The 27,782-nt window shown below is 49.7% G+C and overlaps 1 protein-coding gene and 1 long non-coding RNA gene across 15 annotated transcripts in view; one reads left to right on the top strand and one right to left on the bottom strand.

Annotated features, from left to right (window-relative positions):
- Positions 1-622: 622 nt before the first annotated feature.
- On the bottom strand, positions 623-7,248 carry LOC147998574 (uncharacterized). Of its 9 annotated transcripts, none has more exons than XR_015645679.1 (8): positions 6,737-7,248; positions 5,625-6,058; positions 3,494-3,574; positions 2,925-3,218; positions 2,701-2,822; positions 1,386-1,452; positions 1,121-1,228; positions 623-969 (listed from the first exon to the last, which is right to left on the bottom strand). It is a non-coding gene; the product is annotated as an uncharacterized LOC147998574 (long non-coding RNA). The 9 variants fall into 9 exon arrangements; XR_015645677.1 differs by having other exon boundaries at positions 1,386-1,883; XR_015645681.1 differs by having other exon boundaries at positions 6,730-6,871.
- Positions 5,651-27,782, top strand: part of Pcbp3 (poly(rC) binding protein 3) — a 263,941-nt gene continuing 241,809 nt past the window's right edge. For 4 of the 6 annotated variants that reach the window (XR_015644623.1, XM_087597160.1, XM_087597167.1 and 1 more), the window contains exons 1-2: positions 5,651-5,794; positions 27,543-27,607. The gene's annotated coding sequence lies outside the window, so the exon portion shown is untranslated. Of the gene's footprint in view, positions 5,795-22,581; positions 22,724-27,542; positions 27,608-27,782 lie in introns of those variants that run through there. The other 2 variants (XM_087597168.1, XM_087597172.1) reach the window with 1 other exon arrangement.

Below are 27,782 nucleotides of genomic sequence, written 5' to 3' on the forward strand. Positions count from 1 at the left end.
CAGGTTTCAGCAACCCGGCTGGCCAGGATAGTACTTTCTTCCACTCTTTTCCTAGACATCAATCTTGCAGCTCCTTTCTGGCCCACAGCTACACAGGGAGAAAGTGAGAGAGAACTGGAAATGTAGGTCTTTCCAGAACTCAGGCCTGTCCCTCTTGTCTGGTGGTCAGGCACACTTTTGAACTTGCGATGTTTGTGCTTCTCCTGTTAACCATCCCTTGCTCTCTTCCCTTCTTCCCCTGGGCTCAGGCACTTCTTAAAATGCTGAGTCAAATTGGTTTCTCCTGGTGTCAACCTTGTATACCTTAGAGCCACCCGGTCTGGGAAGGGTTAAGTCGGAACAAACAAGCCATTAGCAGTGTGTCTGTGCTGGGCTGTTCATAAGATGCACCTCCCCCTCCCCCACTCCCTTTTACAATGTGGAGTCCAAGCCTGTTTTCACAATACAGAATGTGAAGGAGCCCCTATCCTATCATCCCCTTGGAGAACGGGATGCTTAACTCTGACCCAATATGAGGGGCCGTGGCTCAGGAATGCAGACTCCGATTGCTCTAACTAGCTTGTCCTGACATAGAAGCAGTTGCACAAACTTTTATGCCCCCGGAACAAAAGAACATCACAAGTCAAGGCATTTCCCAAGTCCATTGGTGGAAAAACTAGGTGGGCAGGTTACAGACGAGCAAAGAAGGAGTCTCTGCTATGGGCTTTGGATGCTCTCCCAGGACGTTCTCAGCTTCAGGGTTGGCAGAAGCCATTGATACATTGTAAAGGTTTTATTTAATCCAAAGTGTTGTTGGGTCAGACTCAGCAGCCAGCAATGACTGCTCTTCAGGGAACTAAACATAGCCGGAGAGAAATCGACCCTGGATCTGCAACATTCCAGCATGCCACAACGTTGAGGCTGTAATCAGTGGGCCGCTCTTGTGTAGTCCTCGACACCAGCATGTGTGGTTTTTTGCTTTGCTGAAAACTTCAGTTCACGGTGGAAAAAAAAAAAAAAAAACAAACCCTAATCCATTGCCGATCCCAGTAGACTCAAGAAGTAGAGGCAAGAGGACCAAGGACCAAAAACTCATGGTTTAAAAGAAAAGGCTAAATGCCATGCGTGGTGTGGTTCATACCTTTAATCCCAGCACTCGGGAAGCAGAGGCAGGCGACTTTCTGTGAGTCTGAGGCCACTCTGGTCTATGTAATGAGTTCCAGGACAGCCAGGAATGTGTAAAAAGACCCTGTCTCAAACGAACAATAAAGTTTATAGTCAACCTTAGCTACGCGGTGAATTCCAGGTCAGCCTAGGGTTACATGAAACTCTGTCTTAAAGAGAAAAAAAAGGGGGCATGTGGTATAGAGACCACAGGACATGAAGATTATCTATAAAGGACTGACCCTGCACAAGTGTCTCGCTGAGGAAAGACGGCCTGGAGTTCAAGAACGACAGAGGTCCCTGTGGGAACTGAAATGGATACCGGGAATGAGGGAGCTCGTCATAAGGAGTCCTAAGTGCCTCCTTACCACTGAATAGAAGTCCTGCGACAATCAGCGGATCAAAAGGAGAGGTTTATCTTGAGTGATATAGTGACTTGGCCTTATTGCTTTGGTTCTGTAGTGAGGCAGAGGGCCATGGCAGGAGCTGGGAAAACAACACAGCCGCTCACGTCACAGCCAGTAACCAAAGGAAACAGGAAATTGCTGGATCCCCTTCAAGGTCAAGGTTGTGCACTTGGTAACCTAAAGACTTCCCACTAGGTCCTTTCCTTTATACGTACCATCAACAGCTAGGTATGTATGGTGGAACATACCAGCACTTACAGAGGCAGAGGCAGGTGGATGTCTGTGTGTTCGAGGCCAGCCTGGTCTACCAAGTGAGTTACAGGATAGTCAGGGCTACACAGAGGAAAGAAAAGTACCATCATCTTTCTGTAATATCACACCGGGAATAAAGCCTTCAACATGTGGGCCTTCAGGGGACATTCAACATCCAAGCCGTTGTCCTAAGTTCTGGGGTTAGAAAGGAGACCACATCTGCCCAGATAGGATGCCAAGGGTAAGAGTCCTTCCTTTAGGCAGGCATTAAGGATCCAGGGAGCAAAGTCTCCAAAAGATACAATTATCAGTCTGAGCATCAAAAGATACCATTAAATGATCAACAAAGCAAGACACACCTCGGAGAAAATATCCATATAGGGTATGTATTCAGAATACCTAAAAACCCTCGTAGCTTAAAGACTAAGTTTTTAAATTAAGATCGAAAGATCTGGGCCAGCATTGGGAAAAAAGACAACCGTTAGCACGCTTGTCAAGTTGCACTAGATTCCTGGGACCCAAGTAGAGGCACCGACTCCTGTACATTGTCTGCTGACCTACACATGCGTGTGGTGGCAAGCACGTGCACACGCCGGGCAAGTGTAATAAAAGTAAAATGTGCACGATCTGAACAGATGAGCCCTGAGCATGCAAAAGTGTGACTAATATCACGATCGTCCCTCACCAATCAGTGGGGGGACCACGGCATGCCTTCAAGAGAGGCTAATGCTTAAAACCAGACAGCGCTAAGTGCCGGCGACGACACGGGGTGGCAAGTGGTACATCTGCTTTGCAAAGTCAACTGTGCTAACTCCCTGTCTCCCCCACACAGTCCCTTCTGGGGAGAAGCAAAACATGTCCCTACAACCCTCTTGCATTTTTATTCGGAACTGCTCACGTCTAGCAGCAACCCAGATGTGCAGCAGGACAATCCCATGACCTCTGTGGTGACTGGAGCTCTGGGCGACTCTTCAGAATCCTGGTGCTGTTGGTAGGATGCCCGGGTCCTTCCTGTGTGCCCTGTCCAGTGGCAAGACTCTGTTCCGGCAGCAAGCCTCTGACTAGCAGAGGACACTGGGGAGGACTGGACTCTTGGGTTAAATGGGAAATGGGAACACTCACGACAGGCAGAATGTCCTCGGGTGCAGCAGCCTCAATCACGTGACCGTGTGTTTCTTGCCCGTGAATTGCACCTCAATAAAGATGATTTTTTTCTTTCCGTTCTGTGGTGCATGGGTGAAAGGCCTGGGGTGGGACAGATCCAGAGCTCCTCCCTGCCCTACTGGGAGTGAGGCAAGTGCAGCCAGGAGAAAGGCAGCAGCAGGAAGCTGGGCCCTGGGAGGCCATGGGTAGTAGGGCACGTAGCCAGCTGGGTAGTAGTACATCGGCCTTTGGGTACAGGCAGTACTCGGTGTCCTAGAGCCAAGAGGTAGAGTCCATGTCTGTCATGTTTCAGTCGCACGTATTTCCCCACAGATAGTAAAACTAAGGAACGCTTGACAGTTGACTTTCCTCAGCCCACTCTCCGGTGAGCTGCGTCGGTGCCTGCGGTAGGAAGCGTGCCCCAATCATTAGTCTATGAACAAGATGCTGCTTTGGTTTGATTTCCTCGGACCCAGGACTGAGTCGGGACACTGATTAGAATATTTTCGGGTGCCGGGATTTTTGTTTTTCCCTCCACGTGCACTTGCCTGGAGAAATGTGTGTGCCGGGGTTCCCGCTCAGACGTGGCCAGATGTTGACACTGGTTATCTTTCGATCTCTCTCTCTACCTTTAAACAAACGAACAAACAAAACATCCATTTGTTTGTTTATTTTAAGAAATTGCATTTTTTAAAATAAAATTATTTGTTTGTTTGTTTGTTTTCAAGTATGGATGTGTGCACACACACCACGGAGCTCATGTAGTGTGTCAGAGAACAACCCGTGGAAGGAGGTGCTTTGCTCCTACTACACGGATCCCAGGAATTGAACTCAAGTCCTCAGCCTTGAGCAGCAGGCACCTTCGCCCTCTTTTTTAAAAAAAAAAGTATTTATTTTATGTATGTGAGTACACTGTAGCTGTCCTCAGACACACCAGAAGAGGGCATCAGATCCCATTACAGATGGTTGTGAGCCACCATGTGGTTGCTGGGAATTGAACTCAGGACCTCTGGAAGAGCAGTCAGTGCTCTTAACCACTGAGCCGTCTCTCTAGCCCTGCCTTTACCCTCTTGAGCCGTCTTGTTTTTTTGACACAGGGTCTCTCACAGAACCTGGAGCATGCTGTTTTAGAAACACGGTCTAGCCCGATGACCCCTGGAATCTACCTGCCTCCGTTCTCCCAGTACTGGGCTCTCATTCACATACTGCCATACCAGGCTTTGATGTGGGTACGGGAGGTCACGCTTAAGTCCTTGTGCGTGTATGGCAAGCACCGGACCCACTAAGCTATCTTCCAACCCCCACCCCCACCCCCACCACGCATTTATATCATCATCGTCGTCATCATCATCACCGTCATCAGAGCTGGAGAGATGGTTCAGAGATTAAGAGACCTTGCTGCTCTTGTAGAATCCAGATTCTGTTCCCAGGACCCACAGGGCGGCTCACCATAGTCTGTAATTCCAGACCTGATGCCTGCTCCTGGCCTCTGTGGACACTGCACACGCACACATAATGTACAAACAAACACTTAACAGAAGTTTAAAAATGTAATCTTTAGAAACTTTTAAGCTTTGATCTGTGACTGGGTTTGAAGTTGTCTTTAAAAAATTTTTTTCTTCTTTCACGGACTCTCAAAGGCGTTTTTCTATGCAGTGTGTTTTATGTTAGCAAGAAAATAAAACCGTCTGGCAGTGTGGTTTATTGTGCATTTTCTAGCGCGTCTCCGGCGCTTCGCTGAGGTGAGGACCACCCCAAGGCAGAGCGCACCCACCTCCACATGTTCCTACACTTTAGCACAATTGTGGGGCTCCCACGAGCTGTCCCCCGAGACGCGCTCATTTTATTTCCTCGGCACCTGCTCTGATGCAGATGCCTCCCCTCTGCAAGAGCCTCCTGGCCTTTTTGCCTGAGCTCCTCTCGTCTCTCTCGTCGAGGACTGTCCCATCCTTGGCTCGCCAGCCTGGTCAGGACCAACCAGGTCCTTCCATGGAGCTGGCTCTGCTGGAATGCTGTATGTGACACCAGAGAGAAGACTCAGATGGACCAGGGGACTGTGCCTAACCCACAGTCACCTCTGACTACTGGCCTAATGGCTTGGGAACACTGCAGAGAAAGAGGGCAGAATAGGATAGTTTGGGTCCTCAGTGATGCTAAGATCCAATGCCCAGCTGGAGGCAAGAGCACTTCTGGGCTTTAAAGAGTCCAAATTAGCTGGCCCGGGTGGCCTCTCAGCTGTTTGCCCACTTTATATAGCCAGTTGGCACCGGGGAGAGAAGGCAGCCTGGTAGGGCTGTCTCAAGGATTGAGTCCGACCTTTCCCTCAGGTTCTGTAAATCTCAAGGTCGGCTGCTTCTAATTATGACTAACAGGTACTAAGAACCACCGTGGCTGAAAGCGCTGACTCTTGCCTCGGCCACAAAAGAACTAACGCCAGGAAGAAGCTGGCAGCTCTTTGTTTTATATCTGTCTCTGTCGCTCTGCACCGGACTCTGACCCGTTGCACTCAGACATGCTAATCATCCAAGGAATGTGTCCAGCCCAACAGCGAGAACACAGAAACCAGGAACGGCCAGCTTTCTTACCGTCTTCAGAACGCACCAGGGTGTGGTTCCAGACATTGCCCCAGCCCTTCAACCACCCTAGGTTCCGGGAACATCGGAGCCACAGTTACATCACCTGTGATGACGTGTCCCCCGAGCCGCACTCTTGCCTCACAGGCATCTCCACTGAAGCCTCGGTCTGGAAGACTTCTCAGAGCCTCATTGCTGATCCAGGACTGAGCCAGCGATCAAGGCTTCTGGGGTCCTAAGTGCCTCCGTTCCCTTCCCCAACCACGCAGGCTGGAGGTAGGCTGAGATGGGTGATATACACCTTCCCAACATGGTTCAAATCCTCTCACTTTTCCTCTGATTTACTTTGTTTGTAAGTAGCCAGACCTGATGTGATGAAACCCTCCAGCATCCGGAACTAATCGGCCTAGGAGTCCAGTTATGCCATCCCAACATAAAACTCAGTAGCATTCCCTGTGTGGGAAGCAGGGTTCCTTTCACCTGGATGCTGGGTTTTTTTCTGCGTCATCTTACGCGACTGCCCTGTGAATCTGTAACGATCTTAAAAAAAGAAATCACTTCAGGGGCTGGAGAGGTGGCTCAGTGGTTAAGAGCACTGGCTGCTCTTCCAGAGGTTCTGAGTTCGATTCCCAGCAACCACATGGGATTCGCAACCATCGATGCCCTCTTCTGATGTGTCCAAAGACAGTGACAGTGTGTTCACTTATATTTAAAAAGAAAGAAAGACCCCATATGAACAACAATGCCAAGCAACCAGAGCTTCCAGGGACTAAGCCACTACCCAAAGACTATACATGGACTGACCCTGGGCTCCAACCTCATAGGTAGCAATGAATAGCCTAGTAAGAGCACCAGTGGAAGGGGAAGCCCTTGGTCCTGCTAAGACTGAACCCCCAGTGAACGTGATTGTTGGGGGGAGGGTGGTAATGGGGGGAGGGTGGGGAGAGGTACACCCATAAAGAAGGGGAGGGGGAGAGGTTAGGGGGATGTTGGCCGGGAAACCGGGAAAGAGAATAACATTCGAAATGTAAATAAGAAATACTCAAGTTAATAAAAAAAAATAAAAGTAAATAAAAGAAAGAAAGGAAGGAAGGAAGGAAGTTAGGAAGGAAGGAAGGAAGGAAGGAAGAGAAATCAGTTAAAGTGGGCCAGTTAACCAGGAAAGAACCAGATACTCAAAGAGAACAGTAAAAGTCTACAATGGCCTGCACCTCTTACATATAGCTGTAGTCAGGGGAAATGTGGTCAGGCGGGGTTGGTGACATCCTCTAGTCTCTCGTGCCACCAGCGTCCAGTTGAGCGCCAGACTTCTTGACCCACTTCACAGCAGCCATTGTTGCTGCCGTGTGTGGCACAGATGGTGAGATCTCAGCGGCTGACAACCAACCAAGTGTGCTCTTCCTGTGCCCCGGGGAGCCGAGGGTGGGATGAGGGAGCTTGTCTGCTGCTCCAGGCTGTACTGAGTCCTGCACGCCCTCCCCTGCCCTCCCGTCGGGTTCCAGTTCCGCCCGCGTATACTCCGCTTCTTGTACCCGAGGGTCCGCTGTCACCAGATGGGCTCTCTGGATTCCTGAGATGCACGAAGTCTTTGGAAGACAGTGAGGGGTCGCGTGCTGGGTAGCACTGAACGGGAGTTATACTTCAAAGAACCCTCCGATCTCAGTTTTTCTGTCTCTCCAGGGTGGCAGGAAGCGCACCAAGGCTGCATGGTTGAGATAATAAAACCCAACGGAACTGGATGATTGCCGGTGCAGGGAGGTGTAGGTCATGCCACTAGGGGGCAGGGTGGTCACACAGTGGCTGCAGGGCTCATGACGGGGTTTTACTGGGTCCGGTTAGGCCCAGTGGAGCAGAGGGATGATACCTCCCACGGGTTCAGGTCAGGATAGTCCAAACAGACCTACCTCTGGCTTCCAATCCCAGGATGCAGCTGTCCTGAGACCCCTGTGAGGAGGAACAGCACCATCACCACAATCTACAGTGGCATTCGGGAGGTACTTGGCCCAGGACAGCGGGGTAGAGCCGAAGTCTTGGTCTGAGGCTGTCCTTGACTCTGTAGTGTCCATGGGGCCCTCAGACACAAGGAACCAGCTGCTCGTCCTTGTTGCTAGCAGGAAGACATTTCAGGAGACAAGGGGTATTAGGTCTCTTTTACATTGGCCTGGGAGACACTGCTCCTTACCTCCCAGCAAACCCAAGGCTCTATCCAAAGATGTCTCTGAGGCTAAGAGGAAGCCTTGGCTGGCCCTTGGCTTGAGATCAGTGCAGCCTCTGTTCTTTGACACAGCCATGCTGGCTCTGGTGGCTAGCAGGCCATGGGTTCCTTCCCTAGAGGGTGCTTCTTCCCTAGGAAGTTCTGGGAAGCTAGTGTTTCCTACACTATGTCTTCCTGGTGCAGTCACCCAGGTATGAGTTCTAAGACAGTGGTTCTCAACCTGAGGGTCTCAACCCCTCTGGCCAACCTCTAGCGCCGAAATACTTACATTACGATTCATAACAGTAGCAAAATGCCAACTATGAAGCAGCAACAAAAGTAATTTTATGGTGGTGGTGGGGGTCATCAGAGTGTGAGGAGAGGTATCAAAGGGTCGCAGCACTAAGAAGGTTAAGAACCACTGCTCTAAGGGGAGCAATAGTTACACATCACCAGGCTTCCAGAGTGTACAGCGAATGCATGTAAGACTGCATCCCCCTGCCAACCCGAGAGAATTCCCAGGTCTCAAGTCACAGTGGACTAAGAGCAGGGTGGCCCTTGGCCTCACAGCTGGCCCCCCATCCCACCCTAACCCAGGCCAGGCTGCTGTTACGAGTTTATTCTTCATGAGTGGTAAAACACATATAGAGGCAAAATCCACCATTTGAGTCACTTTCGGGTGACCAGCCGGGTGGCAGAATCCTTCACATGGCTATATAATAACTGCCATTACTAGACTGCCCCATCTCCCCAAACTGAAGCTCCGCCCCCATTAAACGTTGACATCTCTCTACTTTCCCGGCCCCTGCAGCCACCTCTCTACTTTCCCGGCCCCTGCAGCCACCTCTCTGCTTTCTGTGTCGGTGGTTTGAGGACAGCAGGAACCCTGTGGATGAAATCGATGGCACCTTTCCTGCGGCTGGCTTGTTTCGCTTAGCACAATGTCTTCAAGGTCCTTGCACGCTGTAGCGTATACCAGAATGCTTTGCCTTTGAACGGATGAGCAAGTCTTCATTGTGTGCCCGGGCCTTCCCTTTGCCTATCAGCCACGATGGATGCTTGGGTGCCGCCAGCTTCTGTCTATTGCTAACGGCACTAAGTATTCTTTTTCTCCATTTGCCATTTGCCGTATTGACGAGAATTGCCCTAGCATTTGTTTTCTGAGCTCTGACTTGATTTAGCCAACCCTAACACCGTGTGTCGATCCTATTTTTCTAGCGAGAGCTGAGACTCAGCAAAGACTCCTCTGCCTCCTCCTCTCCCTGGGGGGTTACCTGTTCACTGACAATGTTTACAGATCCAGTTTCCTGTTTCCAAAATACTGTCTCCTGACATCTCACTAGTATTTCCAAGCAACGCTTCCCGGTGCTACACCTCAGGAACTTGGTTTTCTCCAGTTTTTTTTCCTGAAATTCAAAGTTGATTTAGATCCTTGTCTAAGTCTGATGCTATGTCCCGGGCTCAACCTCTCTCTTCAGGGCAGAGGAGCTGAGGTAAGGGCCCACTGATTAGGGACATCTGAGCTCATGCAAGCCAGGAGCTGGGCTACAAAAGGAGGCAAAACAGTTGCAGGAACGGTACTTCCTAAGATCCCTGAGATATGTGGTCCCTTGCTTCCTGTTTCGGCTGGGCTGTGATCTAAGGTGGAAGATGTGTGACCAAGCATATCCACTCCTGTTGGATAGGGTAGGCTGTCCTTTTCGTTTTGTCCATGTGTGTTAAGTGCCTCTAGGTGTCCTCTCTACTGGCAGCCCCCCCCCCCCCAGTGCCAGCTTGAGGCATAAGCCCAGCTGGCACGGGTCACATCTCTAGGAGACAGAGCTGGAAATCCACTGTCACAGAAGTGAGGTGACATCGGGTTGTCCAGTGAAAGGACATCACTTAACACAGGCCAACGCCCTCCATTGGCATCGTAAGAAGATGGCTTGCCTGCCTGCCTGCCCAGTGTCTCCAGGTTTCCACCACCCTGCAGCCTGGGAAGCCTCGGCTAATCTGGGCTCTGGATACAGACCCTGAAGGCAAGGAGACCCTCCTCAGTCCAGGCCACTGACTCCAGACCTGGAGGTTTTTCTCACCATGCCCAGCCACTGCTTTCTCTGTCCTGTGAGCCTCCAGGACCAAGACAGCTGGAGGAGGGTGGGGAACGGGGGTGGGGGTTCGCAATTGGGAGGCTGGGCAGGGCTGGTCCTTGTACTCTGCCTCAGCATCCTGGCTCCCCAATATTTCGGGGGCGGATGGTGGAGATGAGGGAGTGACAGAGGTCTTGGGGATCTCTCTGGATTTCATCCCTTCCATGGGCAGGAACCCAGGATCAACCTTTCAAAGGTCACGGTAAAAGACCCAAAGCACAGGGGTTGGGGATTTAACTCAGTGGTAGAGCGCTTGCCTAGGAAGTGCAAGGCCCTGGGTTCGGTCCCCAGCTCCGGGGTGGGGGGGGGACCAAAGCACACGGGCACTGGTGTAGAGCCAGGAGGAGCAGCCCTTCAGACTCCAAGGATCCAGTGGAAAGAGTAGGGAAGTGGTAGGGAGATACATTGTATCATATAGGCAGAAGCCTTAGGGTCCCGTCCACGTGATCCAAGCATCACCGGGGCATCCTCAGGTGGGAAGGAAGCTGACAGACACCCTATGAGGGAATCAGGCCCTGACAGCCACCCCCCAACGTCTGCCATGTCCCCGTTATTTCCAACTGGTAAAGGGGAGCCTTCGTTCTGAAATTCTTGGGTGTAAAACCTGAGTTTTTACTAATTAAGAGTTTACAATTAGTTAAAACTAATTAAAATGGATTAAATTTGTACTAATTAAAACTAATTGAATTTGTCTCGAAATGCAGCACAGACTAAACCATGAAGTGCCCAGCCTCCTGCTGCGGAAGTACAGGAGTTTTGGGGACGTAGCAGTGGGGACCCCTGGGATAGTGATGAGGGTGGCCTGGGGGAGGGTGGCTTTGGGTGGGGGGTGCTTGTTGGGTCATCTATCAATCCTGCTATCACACGGGCACACCCAGGTGGGAATACGAGCCTTGAGCTTGCCCTGTGACTGGGTTCGGAAGCGTGACTAGCTACCTCTAGCTACTGAGTTCTTCTGATCCCCACCCCCCCAGCGGAGAAGGAAGGACTTGCTTCCATTGTCACAGTATTGGGGACTCCTGAGAACCCTGGGGGGAGGGCGAGAAGATTTCCAGAAGGGATGGGTAGGCAAGCCCACTAGGGCTCATTCACTCATTCAGCAAAGGCTGGCGGGTGTGGGGGACATGTTCTGGTGACTGTCATGCTGGGGTGGGGGTGGGGTGCACTAGGCTTGAGGTGAGGGCAGACACTGGTTTCTTAGCTTGGGTGGCCACAGGGCCACAGATCGTGGTACCCACAGAGGGATGTGGAGCATTGCTGGGTAAGAGAGGGAAAGTGTAAATGCAATCACTGGCAGAGACATGGAGCACATATGTAGAAAGACAAATAAAAGTTAACATACTAAGAGATGGAACATAGAAACATAGATCATGTATGAGGAAGCTGCCGAAATAAACAGAGGATTCGTCCAGGCCTGGGCAGCACCCCCTGCAGTCAAAATTCATCCCAGGGGTGGAGGGAGACAGCCCACATGGTTTTTGCAGAAGGCATCGAGCAGGCTTTGGATTGGTCAGGGTAGAGAAAGACCCTCTGGTGCACCACTCTAGCAATGGGAGTGTGCTGTGTGTGTCTGTGTGTGCACATGTGAGTGAATAACAAGAGGGGACACACACACACACGCATATGTACTTGCATACACACATGTGTACACATACACACACTGGAAACAAGGACACACACATACACATGCACACACACATACACATGTGCACACAATACACACATGCACACACATACACACATGTGCACACACATACACACATGTGCACATATACACAATGCACATGTACACACATGCATACATGTGCACACACATACACACATGTGCACACACATACACACATACACATGCACACACACATACACACATATACACACGTACACACATGTGCACACATGTGCACACAAACACAATGCACATGTACACACATACACACATGTGCACACACATAAAACATGCACACGCACACACATACACACATGTGCACACATACACAATGCACATGTACACACATACACACATGTGCACACACATACACACATGTGCACACATACACAATGCACATGTACACACATACACACATGTGCACACACATATAAAACATGCACATGCACACACATACACACATGTGCACACACATACACACATGTGCACACATACACAATGCACATGTACACACATACACACATGTGCACACACATGCACATGCACATACATACACACATGTGCACACATACACAATGCACACGTACACACATACACACATGTGCACACACACACAATGCACAGTACACACATACACACCTGTGCACACACATATACACATGTGCACACACATACACATACTCGAAACAAGGACACACACATGCACATGCACACACATGCAATGCACACACATACACACATGTGCACACACATTTACACAGTCCATACACATATACACACATGTACACACATACACACATACAAGTGTACACACATACACACACTGGAAACAAAGGCAGCAGCTTCCAGAATTTAAAAGATGTGCTATTTGGAGGAGATCTCACTATATGGCCCAGGTTGACCATGAACTCATGATGATCTTCCCGTCTCTGCCTTCTGAGTGCCGGGAATTATAGGATGAGTTACCACGGCTGGACTTTTTTCCAGGTAAATTTTAAAGTCTTGGTTCTATTAAGTGGATAGTTGATTTGCATAGCTCAAACCCCATACACAGTGAGAAGTCTTTTCCTGCTCATGCATGGTACCTAGTCTGGAGTTACTTTCCCTGTGCAGCTCCCATTCAAAGGAACGTGAGGCCTGTGTGCGGTAGGAGTTCCCAGGCAGAACTCCCAGCTAGAGGCTTCCACCAGGCAGAGTCTGGCCACACGTGGCATGGACAGCCAGCTAGCGTTTTGCTGCGCACCTTCCACCTAACGTTTTGGAGATTTTTCCCCACGCTCGCACACAGAGCATTTCCACGTCCTTGTCTGACAGCATCGAGAAACAAATCGCCTGAATATTCATGGCTTCGCTCACACACCAGGATATTTACAAGGTAAATCGCTAGACGAAGGGCGCACCATGGCCCAGGACAAGGCAGAAATGCCTTTAACCCCGCTGTCCACAGCCCCATGCTCTCCAACCTTGGGGTCGGCACCCACCCAGCCTTCCACAGCCATGGCTCACCAACATGGGTATGAGTTAAGTGCTGGGATAACCAGAAAGAAGGGAGTCAAGGATTCAGACATGCTCGGATGTAGATGAGGGTCACAAAGGCATTGGGTCAACTGCTCAGAGGCCTGGCTTCTTGGACTGCCGAGTGACCACAGCCCTGCTCTATGGTGGCTGCGTGGACAGAGGGATCCCTGCTCTTTTTCCCACTCTGAGATCCCCTGTGCTCTGGGATATCTCTGATTCTCAGCCACCCTTAGAATGAAGAGAAAAAAGAAGACGAGACAGGAAGTGGTTGAACTCAATCCCCTCCTGACCTCCTTTTTTGCCGTGCTTGCTCATTGGTGGGCACGACAGAAGATGACGCCCTCCAGTCTCGTGTAGTGGTGTAAGCTCAGGGCCTGAGTGACTCACAGCTATGGGCAAACGGCCTCAGACAACCAAGACTAGAACACCGAGGAGCGGGTCCCGACCTCAGCCCTTTTATTGTGGCATTATGCATGAAGAAACGAGACTCCAGTTACGGCAGGCCTGTGCGTCTGTTCGTGTGTGTGAAAATGACATCACTGCCCCCTTTCTCAGGCTTGCATCTTCAAGGCCGGACCTGGGAAGAACTGGGTCACAACATCAGAGGCCTGGCAGTGGACGATGTACCCCTCAGATGCACATCAGGAATCCAGCAAGACTTCCTCGGTTCCACAAGGAATGTTCAGAGCATCAAGCCTGCACCTAGATCACGCACGACACTCACCACGCAGATCATATGCGCCTCGAAGGGAAATCCTCGCAACTGCTAGGGGTTGATCTTCGGGAGTGTTTTGGAAGATGCTCTGTCCTAGCCGAAGAGTAGATGGAACCTGAACCCAAATTCTGCCTGCCTCAAATAACTGAAGTCTGGTGGGGCACTTGGAACCGTGGTGCCCAGGACCTGGATATCAGGGATGCAGGATTGGCATTCCTGGTAGTGGTAGTGGGGAACAGAAATAGATCAGGGGGCTGGAGAGATGGCTCAGCGGTTAAGAGCACTGACTACTCTTCCAGAGGTCCTGAGTTCAATTCCCTGCAACTCCATGGTGCCTCACAACCATCTGTCATGGGATCTGATGCCCTCTTCTGGTGTGTCTGAAGACAGCTACAGTGTATTCATATAATACATAAAATAAATCTTTTTTTAAAAAAAGAAAGAAAGAAATAGATCAGGACAAGGAGGCCTGAACTCTTTGGAGGACTGGTATCCCATAGCTGGGGACATAGAGCCGGAAGTCGGAGAGGTAAAGATGGCTGAGGTCATAGGTTAGAGGTCAGAGTTAAAAAGAGGCCTGCCCAGTTCTGAATGCTGCTCCACACCCGAGAATCTAGGCGAATGTCAGAGAAGAACCCAAGGCCAAAGAAACCACAGAGAGGAAGAGAGGACTGAAGCAGAAACTTTGGAAAAGCAGAGTTCTTTGGGAAGCCGGTTGGATGGCGTTTTGCTGGGGCAAACACCTAAGGAACGTTTTGTCAAAGCAGAAACACGTGTGAAAGGCTCAGGCAGACTCGGGAAGGAATGTTTCCCTGAAGCAGACACAGGAGAGGATGTTTTGCTAAAACAGGCATGTGAAAGGACACGTGATGAAGGATTCTTTGCTAACGACGCACATGTATTGGTTCACCTTACATTGCATGATTGAACTGCAATTGTCAGGATGCCATAGGGAAAAACGCACCAAAGAAACTTCTGGTGGTGTGCTATGGTTTGCTGCCACTCCAAGCACTTGGGCCGATGGGATGCATGTGCTGGGGCAAGGCTCATGGAGGACACATGATGTTTGGAGGGTACAAATAGGACTGGACAGAGTGATTGAGGCTGAGCTTGGCTTGTTGGTACAGCTAGCCGTGCAACGCTTGTGAGTCTTGAGTCTTAGCTGATCTTCGCTTCTCTGAGCCCAGCACAGCCGAGAACTGCTGTTCCTGTTGGTCCCTCCTGCTGACTCAAGCTGAGCCTGAGGCCTGGCTGTCTCTGGTAGGTCGTGTCACCGCTGTTGCTAACCCGACTCTACTGAACTGGACTGCTGGTGTATCCGTGAGGTGTTTGCAAGGGGATCGAGCTGCCTCTGCCCGCTAACCTGGGAACCGAACTGTTGATTTCCCGACAACACAGATAGGAGTTGCTCCAAAGAAACTTTCTAAACAGGTCCACTCCCCTCTCCCCCCATATCCTTTCTTTTCTGCTACCTCTGGTGGGTGGTGGGTTACAGGGAAGGTTAAAGCTTTTAAGAATCATCATTAAAAAATAGGATTTGAAAAAAATTAAAGTTATATTTACAGAGGACAGTCCTCCGAGCCCCGATGAAGGTAGAGAGGAAATTGTCATTTATAGAGCCGAGTACCCAGTGGGTTTTCCCCAGTTAGGAGAAGAACTTGCTCTTGGCTCAGTGTTGCTACGACCTTGAAAAAAAATCCTTGCATGGATACACGAGGTCCTTCCCCTCTTCAGCGTCAATCAGCATCCTCAGAAAGGAGGAAGCCAGGGCAGAACAGTTGTTTTGTCTCCTTCGCCTGTGTTTCCCATTCACAGATCATACTGAGGTGGGAGGGTCAGGGGTCAACCTCACAGGGATGACTAACTCAGGCCAGATCAGGAGAAGGGTCCTGGGTTCTCGATGGTAAAGTCATCCCCCAGGGGTGTGCCCGGCAATTCCCAGGATGCTGTGCATAGTTTGAACCACTGGGTAAACAGCTGGTGGCATCTCACAGGGGTAGTGAAAGAGGACATGGGCCAAAAAAGCCAGAGGGTCCCTGAGGTCCCTTCCGCAGACTGAAGCTGGGGACATCAGCATGGAATGGTGCTTCATAAATATACCCTAAGTACATGTTGAAGTATTCACACGTGAGTGTGCACGCAGACACCTTTGGTCCACTGAGGGGTCCAGGAACGCTAGTGCAGTGAGCTACTCAGAACGTAAGACGTAGCTAATCCGCCACCCCCTTTGAGACAGAGTCTCTTGTGCTCTCGCACTCATACTGTCAGTACAATTCCTAGGCGTACAAGGATGGCCTTGAATTTGGACACAGGTTGCATAGGCTGGCACATAGTCTGTGTTGCTCATATTACCCTGGTGTTGGCCTCTGGTGTCTCCTTCACAGCTTCCTCTTCTCTCTCTTGCCCTTACCTTTCTTCCTGCCCTTACCTCTTGGTGCTGGAATTATGCGTGTACCCCACCAACCCCAAGTTTACAAGGTGCTGGGGATGGATCGGAGCTAAGCATCTACCAAGTGAGCTATGTCTTTAGCTCCCCAGATCTTGGTTTCTCCCTCTCTCCCTCCCTCCCTTCCTCCTCCTCCTGGTTCTCCTCCTCCTGGTCCTCCTGGTCCTCCTGGTCCTCCTCCTCCTCCTCCTCTTCTTCTTCTCTCTCTCTCTTCTCTCTTTTTATTATTACTTTTAATTTAATTTAATGTTTTATCTATTTGCTCTCCCTGCCACCTCCTCCCACAATTCTTCCCTCCTCCTGGTCCTCCTCCTCCTCTCCCTTCTTCTCTCTCTCTCTGTTCTCTCTTTTTATTATTACTTTTAATTTAACTTAATGTTTTATCTATTTGCTCTCCCTGCCACCCCCTCCCACAATCCTTCCCTCCTCCTCGCCTCAAAGCAGGTGAGAACCCCCCACCCCAGGCTTCCCTCCACCCTGACACCTCAAGTTTCCTCGAGGCCATGCCTCCCCCCACCCAGTGAGGCCAGACAAGGCGGCCCAGCTAGAAGAACACACTCCATATATAGGCAACAGCTTTTGGGACAGTCCCCACGCCAGCTGCTCGGGCCCCACATGAAGACCAAGCTGCACATCTGCTACATCTGTTCAGGGAGGCCTAGGTCCAGCCCTTGCATGTATCCCCAGTTGATGGACCCTGAGCACTGAGGGTCCAGGCATCTTCCTGTGGAGCTTCCATTCTCTTCAGGGCACATCCCTCCTCCTACTCTTTCTTTTTTTTCGGAGCTGGGGACCGAACCCAGGGCCTTGCGCTTCCTAGGCAAGCGCTCTACCACTGAGCTAAATCCCCAACCCCCCTCCTACTCTTTCATGAGAGTCCCCAAGCTCCAGTTTTCTGAGGAACCGCCAGACTGATTTCCAGAGTGGTCATACTGATTTCCAGAGTGGTCATACCAGCTCGCAATCCCACCAACAATGGAGGAGTGTTCCTCTTTCTCCACATCCTCGCCAGCATCTGCTGTCACCTGAGCTTTTGATCCTAGCCATTCTGACTTGCGTGAGGTGGAATCTCACAGTTGTTTTGATTTGCGTTTCCCTGATGACTAAGGTGCTTCTTTTGGTGCTTCTCTGCCATTTGATATTCCTCAGCTGAGAATTCTGTTTAGTTCTGTACCCATTTTTTTTTAAAGAGTTATTTGATTCTCTGGAGTCCAACTTCTTGAGTTCCTTGTATATTTTGGATATTAGCCCTCTATTGGATGTAGGATTGGCAAAGATCTTTTCCCAATCTGTTGGTTGCTGTTTTGCCCTATTGACAGTGTCCTTTGCCTTAGAAAATTGGACATAGAACTATCTGAGGACCCAGCTATACCTCTCTTGGGCATATACCCAAAAGATGCTCCAGCATATAACAAGGACACATGCTCCACTATGTTCATAGCAGCCTTATTTATAATAGCCAGAAGCTGGAAAGAACCCAGATGTCCCTCAACAGAGGAATGGATACAGAAAATGTGGTACATTTACACAATGGAATACTACTTAGCTATTAAAAATGATGACTTCATGAAAATCTTAGGCAAATGGATGGTACTAGAAAATATCATCCTGAGTGAGGTAACCCAATCACAGAAAAACACACATGGCATGCACTCACTGAGAAGTGGGTATTAGCCCAAAAGCTCAAATTACCCAGGATACAATTCACAAACCACATGAAGCTCAAGAAGAAGGAAGACTAAAGTGTGGATGCTTCAGTCCTTCTTAGAAGGGAAAACAAAAATACTCACAGAAGGAAATACGGGGACAAAGTGTGAAACAGAGACTGAAAGGCCATCCAGAGACTCCCCCACCTGGGGATCCATCCCATATACAGACACCAAACCCAGACAATATTGCTGATGCCAAGAAGTGTATGCTGACAGGAGCTTGATGTAGCTGTCTCCTGAGAGGCTCTGCCAGAGCCTTACAAATATAGAGGCGAATGCTCACAGCCTACATTGAACTGAGAACAGAATCCCTAATGGAGAAGTCAGAGAAAGGACTGAAGTAGCTGAAGGGGTTTACAACCCCATAAGAAGAACACAATATCAACCAACCAGATACCCCAGAGTTCCAGGGACTAAACAACCATCCCGAGGTTACACTGGGATTGACCCGTGGCTCCATCCGCGTATGTAGCCGAGGACGGCCTTGTCAGACATCAATGGGAAGAGAGCCCTTGGTCCTGTCAAGGCCCCAGTGTAGGAGAATGTCAGCGCAGGGAGGTGGGAAGGAGTGGGTGGGTGGGGGAGTACCCTTATAAAAGCAGGGTGTGTGTCGGGGAGTAGTGGGTTTCTGGAGGGAAGATGGGGACATGGGATAACATTTAAAATGTAAATTAAAAATGCAATTAAGAGGGGTTGGGGATTTAGCTCAGTGGTAGAGCGCTTGCCTAGGAAGCACAAGGCCCTGGGTTCGGTCCCCAGCTCCAAAAAAAGAACCAAAAAAAAAAAATGCAATTAAGAAATCATAAAATGGGCCCCCGAGTTCCATCCATTGTTTGGCTGTGCATGTCCTGGCATCTGTCCAAGCCAGCCACTGGGTAGAGCCTCCCAGAGGACAACGCACTCCCGTCTGTATGGTTCAGGAGCCTCAGGTCTGATGAAGGTTGGGGGGAGAGGCATCAGGAGAATCCAGAGCTTGGTTTCTAATATCACTTTCTGTGACAGGAGCCAGGGTTCCACAGAGATGACTGATCCTCAAACCCTAGCAAGTAATACAGGTGGTGATCCTGGAGTGTCTGTGCTAGAGGGGTATGGTGCCCTGAAACAGATGGGCAGCATCACTCTGATGGGCAATATGGAGGCATGGAAGTTGCTAAGGAGACACCAGCGGCCACCGCTGGGGTGATGAACTATACAAACTGTTTCCATATTATATAACCCATCCAAGCGTAGAGTCCGTGCCAAGGTGATAGGTGAGTTAAACTGTAATCTAGAAAACAGACAGGGTCCACGAGGCTGTGTCCTGTGTTCTCTAGGGGTGAGTGCCAAGCCCCATTCTGGGTGTGCTTATGCTGAGACACTTTCCTTCCAAAGAAGAGGCTAAGGAAGGGATGAGGAGAGAGGCTGAGGCACCTGGGAATACCTTCAGCAGGATCAGGTCTACAGCCCAGTGCTGAGTTGGGCTGATTATGCGCTTCCTTACGTGCAATGAAAAATGTGCTCATGTGTGTGTGGTCTTTTTTACCTCCAACAACCGAGACTGCAGACGACTCAGAAGAAAACAAGTGTCAGTGCGGAACATTCCGGAACAGGGTAATCAAGGTCATCAAAAACAAGGAGAGTGTGAGAGGCCATCACCTCCAGGAAGGGCCTAAGCACATGTGGATTGCCTGCCATTTGTCCCCCGAGTGGAATCTTGGAGCAGAAGAAGTTAGAGGGAAACTGAGGAAACCGGAAGAACAGTTTTTGGAAGCAGAAGTTTAGTCATAGTTGGCCACGAGGACAGTGTGGCTTATGGTGGGAAGTCCTTAGGGTGGCACTGGTGTGGGAACTCTGGGACAGCTTCATCCTTTCCCTGCACATCTAAAGCCGTTAGGGAGATAAGGATTATTTTCAAAGAAGAAAATCATATTAGGAAAACATGAGAAAAGATTCAGCTGGGGGCAAAGAAGCCTATGAAAAGTTGTCGATATTCATTAGGGGGGGAAAAAAAAACCAAATTCAAATGCTGATGGTAGCCCAACCCAGCCACGGCAGTGGTCAAAAACAAAACAAAACAAAACAACATAAAAAAAAAAAACAAAAAAAACACCGACAGGACTGGGGATGTACTGTGCTGGCACAACCTGCCCGGCATGCAGAAAGCCTGGGTTCAAGCTCAGCTTTGCTAAAATAAAATAAAATAAAATAAAAAATAAGTAAATAAATAAATAAACAAGTAAATATGTAGTCAAGGACAAAAACATAAACAATACATGCTGTCTGGAGCAAGGAAAAGGAGCAACTGACCGCTTGCCTTGTAGTGGGAAAATAAAAGGTTCAGTTCCTTTAAAAGTTAAAGGTTGGGGCTGGAGAGATGGCTCAGTGGTTAAGAGCACTGACTGCTCTTCCAGGGGTCCTGAGTTCAAATCCCAGTAAACACATGGTGGCTCACAACTGTCCGTAATGAGATCTGATGCCCTCTTCTGGTGTGTCTGAAGACAGCTACATTGTACTCACATAAAATAAACCTTTAAAAACAAAACGACTGGGGGTGGGGGAGGAGCCGGAGAGATGGTTCAGTGGTTAAGAGCACTGGCTACTGTAGACAACGACTGGGGTTGAAATCCCAGTACCCACGTGGCTGATTACAACCACCGTAACTCCAACTCCAGGGCGTCTGATTCCCTTTTCTGGCCTCTTCTGTCTCATCACACATGTGGTGTGCAGACATACGTGTAGCCAAAAACACCCATATACAGAAAATAAAGATGAGCTTCTTCTGTGAACAACCTTATCTTTCCTGTTTTCTTGACAGAAGCAAGAGTAAGTTTTGACCAGCTTTATGATGTTAAAGTCTAGACCGCCCCCCACCCGCCTCCAACTATCCCCGAGTAAATGAATGAGTAGGCTGGGCTCACCCAGACACTGAAACACTATGCAACCATGAACAGGGGTGATGTGCTGACCCACATAATGCGGGCAGTGTTTAGAGGAATCACACAGAGTAATGGGGCCAAACAGCCCCACTGCCCTTTGACCTCCATAATCTATGGGAAGTTCATCTCTGATGACTAGAGTGGGGTGACAGCTGCCAGGAAGGAGCAGAAAAATGATTCCAACGAGATTCTGAGTAGAGTATGTACACTGTAGCTGTCTTCAGATACACCAGAAGAGGGCATCGGATCTCTTTACAGATGGTTGTGAGCCACCATGTGGTTGCTGGGAATTGAACTCAGGACCTCTGGAAGAGTAGTTGGGTGCTCTTAACCGCTAAGCCATCTCTCCAGCCCGAGACTGTATTTTTAAAAGTGCCGTCACAGTGAATCTGAGGGAATGAAAGACACTGGACATCTGAGTTTGGAGGCAGATCATGAGGTAGTGATGTCACAAGGGCTGCTGGACTTGTCTGTTCTCTGTACCTAACAATGTGTTCACAGTTGCTTCTGCATTTTATTTATTTTTTTTATCATTTTATCATATATGCATGTATGTATGTATTATATCTACTTGTATGTCTGTGTACTATGTGTATTCTTGGCGTCCCTGGAGGCTAGAGTTTCTGTAACTGGAGCTATAAGCAGTTGGGAGCCAGCCTGTGGGTCCTCGGACTTGAACCAGGTCCTCTGGAAGAGCAAGGAGTAAATGCTCTTAATTGCCGAGCCACCCCTCCGGCCCCTCTTTCTGGATTTTAAAATGCTAACTAATGCCAGCTCCCCCAAGTCTACAAATCCGGAAACCCACCCTGGTCAACCGAGCAGACGTCCCAGCACTGGAATGGCCAGTGTCGGTCCACTTTCCTTACACTGCTCACAGTCTAGGGAGGGCGGAAAAGAGGCCGGAAGTTGTGTGCATCTGCCGATGATGTCGGTCTCTGAATGTGTCTTGGATTTAAAAACAAACTCGGCGTTGCTCACTCCCTCGGCAGACCCAGAGCAGGCGCCTAATAGATGGCTTGGCAGGAGCACTGTAGCCTGTAACAAAACCTGGGGCGGGAAGGGGTGTGTGTGACCAGGCCGGGTCCCCACCGCTAACACACTGATGGAAATTTCCAGAGATATTTCTACCTCCCTCACATCTTTAATTTTTCAAATGGACCTCTCTCCAGTTGCTGGGCTAACTCCGCTGCCAAGGCCAGGAGAATGCTGGCGGCTCCCCAGGGAAGCATTTTAATCTCCAGCATCAAACCAGACCCCTTTTCCATCCGCCATCTGCCCGTCTCCAGCCACCTCCATCCAGGGAAACCAGGATGGGGCTGAGGGCCTAATCGGATCATAGCTCCGAGTTGTGCACTAATCAGATTGCCGTGCAGCCGGGTCTTGCCAGAGGAGCCTTCAGACTCCAGTCTAAGCCCGCTCAGACTGCACTCTCTCTCCTCCCATCTCAATTGGAGAGGAGTGGAGGTGAGCCTGGCATCTTAGAATTGCTCAGAGGTCTGCGTTAATGCAGTTTGCTTGGGGTAAGAGCAGGCTCCTGTCTGTGACCTTGAGGAAGTAATGCATTCTCTCTGGGTCCGGTACCCGGTAGTCAGTAACGAAATCTCTTCTCGGCTACCATGCTTGAGCCCTCTGGGTCTTCTTTGGGTATTTTTATAAGGTTGTAAACAGCCGGCCATCCCATTCCTCCCACGGCAAGGGGCGTCTTTCGAGGCCCTGTTGTTTCGCTTCCGGGGAGAACAGGTCAAACTTCCCCAGAGCAAGCTGTGCGGCTGGGTCAAAGGTCAAAGTCAGCCATTTGGCACGCGCAGAACAGAGTGCCAGGGGGCAGAGGGGATTGTAAGGGGGGCAGGCGCCCTGGCAAGGGTGAGGGTTTGGCAGCAGTTCTGGATCATGGGGGGAAGGCGGAAGCTGAGGTGAGTAATCCGGGGTAGCATTGTACCTGGTTGCTCAGTGGCTGGGAACCCACAGTGACTGCTTTCTTATTTGGGGACTGTATGCAGTTGGGCTTGACAGACCAATCACCTACCCTGGTTTGTATCCAACATACTTGCACACGCGCGCGCGCGCGCGCACACACACACACACACACACACACACACACACACACACACACACACACACACACTTTGCCTGGCTGTCCATCTTCCCCAAGTCAGATTCACTCTCCACAATGGAAGAGTCTGCTCTGGTGATGTGAAACCACATGGCCCCGCCTCCACCTCCACCCAGGTCCTATTCTGGAGTAGGCAAGCCACTCCCACCATCAAGGCTGCTTTGTGGTATGTGTTTGGAGGTCCAGGGCGGAAGAAAGTTCTTCCTCTTTCTTGGATGGTCCTGGGGTATGGGTGTAAAGTCTGAAAATGCTACAGCTACTTTGATACTATAAGATACTACATTGGTACTTATTCCTAAGATACAGTCAACATTAATTGATACCATAAGATACTATATTGATACTTATCCCTGTGAAACTATCGACACAAATTGATACCTATCGATACTTATATTGATACTATGAGATCTATGGAACACTGCCCATCATCTCCAGTCTAAACTCAAGGGTGGAAGTTCAGACCACGGTATTTCAGACCGGCTTGGAGTCTACGCTTTTTTTTTTTTTTTTTTTTTTTTTTTTTTAAGGAAAAGCTGTCTGTGAGCCACCATGTGGTTGTTGAGAATTGATCTCAGGACCTCTGGAAGAGCAGTCATTGCTCTTAACCGCTGAGCCATCTCTCCAGCCCTGATTGTTTACCTTGAAAGGGACAATTGAATGAGTTGGTTTCAAAAAGAAAGAAAAGAAGAAAATAAAAGAAATGCCCATCTAAGGTGGTTTGCCCTGGGCATCCTGGAGATTGGAGTGTGCTTCTGAACTGAATCGATGGCTCTTCTCGAACAGGAGAGCCCTTGACTGCTGGAGTTATCTTCCTTCCTTCCCTTCTTTAATTTTTATTTTAAAAATGATTTATTTGTATTTTATGTACATTGGTATTCTCCTTGAATGTTTGTCTGTGTGATGGTGTCAGATCCCTTGGAATTACAGACAGTTGTGAGCTGCCATGTGGGTACTGGGAATTGAACCCGGGTCCTTTAGAAGAGCAGCTGTTTTTTTGGTTTTTTTTTTGTTTGTTTGTTTTTGTTTTTTGTTTTTTTTTTAACTGCCTGAGCCATCTCTCCAGCCCCTTGGAGTTTTCTTAATATCCCCATGACATCATAATTGTGTAATGATATAGGGCCAGGTCACCTGGCTCCGCTCTTCGCTCAGCCCTGTGTGACCCTTGTATGGCAGTAGCCTATTATCTTCCCGGAAGCATTGAGAATTGGAACTGTATCTCTGTCTCCATCCTGCAGACATGGAGGCCAGCCTGAGGAGGAAGCTGAGCTGTTACTGATGTCCTCAGTGGGGAGGGCAAGATGGTAGCTCTGAATCTCTGCACTCAACCAACTTACTGGGCTCTCACCTCGTTCCTCTTTCTTCCCCCTCCCCCTGCTGCCCTCCCTCCTCAGCAGATGCACTGTGGTAAGAGGAGAATGGGCAGGGCTATGCTCGGCTATTTCAGTAACTAATGTTTTACTCCTTCTGCCCCCCACCCCCGTCCCCACCACCATAGGACACATAGTTTCAAAATCTATATTCCCAGCATGCATCTGTTTCTCCCTTTGACTTTTTACAGCATCATCATAAACGTCTCATTCTGCCTCAGTGGATTCCACTTTGGTCCAGGGGAAGAACCTGCCACATAGTCCGCAATGTCTTTTCTAATTTAATTTAAATTGTTTTGAATTTGTTCAAAAATGGGCTATGCTGATTTGCGCCTCCTCTAATCATCCCGCCACCTCTGCCTTTCTTTTGTGTGCACTCATTCTCCAGTTCACAGGTCATCTGGTGATCGTATCTCGGCATTTTGCTCTGAGAGGACCAGACTTAGGAGCAACCTGCACTCAGGTTTCTGGATCCCGCCCTGGACACCCACCTTCTGACCAACTCTTTCTTTTTGTGACTTCCTGCTAGGTTTTCACTGGGCAGAGCCTCAGCTCTCCCATTGGTCTATTTCTTGCCTCTGAGCTCTTTTTAGTGAATCTCTGTACTACCAGGGCTGTGGCTGTGCAAAGCTTCACCTCAGTCTCTGTGTCCCCTACCCTACTCTTTCCTAGTTGGGCCAACTCCAGCAGTTGTTGAATCCCATGTCTGGTGGCCTGGCCCTGCCCAGTTCACTACACTGGCTGACTGAATCTCCTCATCCTTCAGCTACTTCTGCCCGGAATCAGGAGTCTGGGGCTTTACCCACATGGCTGGGGATGGGGTGGGGGAAGGGAGCCTGTCCTGTATGATGTCTTTACAGGGGGAGCAATGAGCTAAGAGTTCCAGGGTTTTTCCAGGATATGTCTCAGGCTCCTGTCTAATCCACAGCCTCCCCTGACCCATCGCCCCGCCCCCAGTGCCTGCCCAGGGCTGTCTGTAAGCAGGCGTTCCCTGCTGCCCTTCCCCTCCCCACAAGCTGTTGCCTTCATGCTGACCCGTCCCTTGGTGGAGATGGGTTCCCTGGCTGCTGTAGGTGATAGGGTGATAGGTCTCTGAGAATCACTCTAGTCTGCTGGAAGCCATGGGCAGGCTCTGTGATCTCTCTCTAGCCTCCTCGTTTCTAGATTGAATCTGTGAGTGAGGCCTGTGTGTATGTTTCTTGGTATTAAATTTATCTTGGTGGGAACTTATCACAGGGTACTGTTGTGACTTTCTTGAGAATTTTCCTGAGTGTGTGTGTGTGTGTGTGTGTGTGTGTCCGTGTCCATGTGTCCATCCCCTGACTCCATTCTTTTTTCTGAGGCAGGGGAATAACCACAGAACACCTGGTGTCTGTCTCACATGCTGGCGCCTGAGGAGGAGGATGGGACTCTGATCTCCGTCAGGGTTGTGGGACAGCCACATGGTAGGGGTCCCCAGTGCAGGGGCAGCCTTTGCTGACTCCCGTTGGGTAGGGGATAGCAGAGGTGAGTGGAGGCAAATGGACTCCGAGGCACTTACCCAGCCACTGAAGGTGTTGCCCATAGTCAAAACCAATGAAGAGGACAACCCAGTCCCGCCCAGGAAGGGTGAAAGGAACCGCCTTGAGGGACATTCAGCCTGGGGACGGGCTCTATGTCCAACACCCAGGGTCCCCACCTCAAGCCTGGCCATAGACCCTTCTTGCTGTTTCCCTCACAAGAGTCTAACAGGAGGTGAGGTTCCATGCCAAGCTGGCTGCCCCTACTGCAAGGACCAGAAAGATGCCTAGCTCAAAGCCAGAGCATCTGTCACAGGACATGGGTCACAGGGCATCTTTTTTTTTTTTTTAAGATTTATTTATTTATTCTATATAAGTACACTGTAGCTGTCTTCAGACACACCAGAAGAGGGCATCGGATCTCTTTACAGATGGTTGTGAGCCACCAGGTGGTTGCTGGGAATTGAACTCGGGACCTCTGGAAGAGCAGTCAGTGCTCTAACCACTGAGCCATCTCTCCAGCCCCACAGGGCCTCTTCTAATTGTGATTTTTTTCCTCCCTACCTCTTTCAAGATTATGCTTTGGTGTTGGTGAGATGGCTCAGTCTGTAAATATTCTCTCAGTACGTAAATATCCTCGTTGCCAAGTCTGACAACCCGAATTCAATGAGACCCACAGGTGGAAAGAGAGAACTCCTACAGGTTGGCTTGTGGCCTCCACGCATGTTCCGTGGAACATGTGCCCACACAAATACACACATGTACAGACACATGTGCATGCAAGTAAGTACAGTACATCTCCTTACACTTATGCTTCAGGGGCTGGAGATGCACCTCGGTTGGTAAAGTGCTTGCTTAACATGCAGAAGGCCCTAGGTTAGGTCCTCAGCACTTCATAAATCAGGTGACCTAGTTTTATGTCAATTTGACACAATTGATATCAGAGAGAAGGGAGCCTTGCTAGGAAAAAAAAAATGCCTCTATGAGATAAGGCCGTACACAAGTCTGTAAGGCATTTTCTTAATTAGTGATTGATGTGGGAGGGCCCAGCCCATTGTGGGCGGTGCTACCCCTGGGCTAGTGGTTCTAAGTTCTACAAGAGAGCAGGCTGAGCAAGCCATGAGGAGCAAGCCAGTAAGCAGCACCCCTCCATGGCTTCTGCACCAGCTCCTGCCTCCAGGTTCCTGCCCTGTTTGAACGCCTTTCCTGGCGTCCTTCAGGGACGGACTACAGTGTGGTAAGTCTAAGCCAAGTAAACCCTTTTCTCTCCAACTTGCTTTTTGGTCATGGTGTTTCATTGCAGCAATAGAAACCGTAAGTTAGACACCAGGCATGATGGTGTATGCCTGGATTCCTAGCACTTGGGAAGTAGAGGCAGGAGGATCAGAAGCTCAAAGTTTTCCTCAGCTCTATAGCAACATGCTTGAAACTAGTTTCAGGGTAACATGAGACTCAGAAAATTATAATACAGTCAACACCCCTGGAGTTTATGTAGGTCAGTGACTGTCTAAGTGAATGGCCAGCTGGGCATAAACCATCTGCCCTCAGAGAATCAAAGAGCAGGTGGAAATAACGTTCTCAAGGTGGGAATTACTCCAGGAAGAAGCACCTGTCTGTGGCAGGCCCCATGAGGTGCCACGGAACCCTTTCTCCTGTGGGCACCTTGCAGATAGATAGGAAAGGTGTGGGAAGCCTTGGAGAAGCAACCATGCTGGGGATTGTCCTTAACACAGGATTTTCTTGGAACGTACAGGTTCACCATGACGCCAGAGAGCCTGCCTGGGGGGCCAAGATGAGCCTGAGGAGTTTCAAGAGATGGTAAGTGGACATTTGGTTCATAGGACTCTACGCAGGATTTATCGGTAGAGAGAATTGATTCATCTTGAAACGCACAAGCCTGAGGACGTCTCCTAAGAGCTCAGGTGCTGGCCCTTTCTAGCCCACTCCCATGCCACATACCCTACACCAGGATCAAGTTCTCAAGGCTCAGGGT

The sequence above is a fragment of the Rattus norvegicus genome, chromosome 20 (assembly GCF_021556685.1).
Source record: "Rattus norvegicus strain SHRSP/BbbUtx chromosome 20, alternate assembly SHRSP_T2T, whole genome shotgun sequence".
In the NCBI taxonomy this organism is placed as follows: Eukaryota; Metazoa; Chordata; class Mammalia; order Rodentia; family Muridae; genus Rattus; species Rattus norvegicus.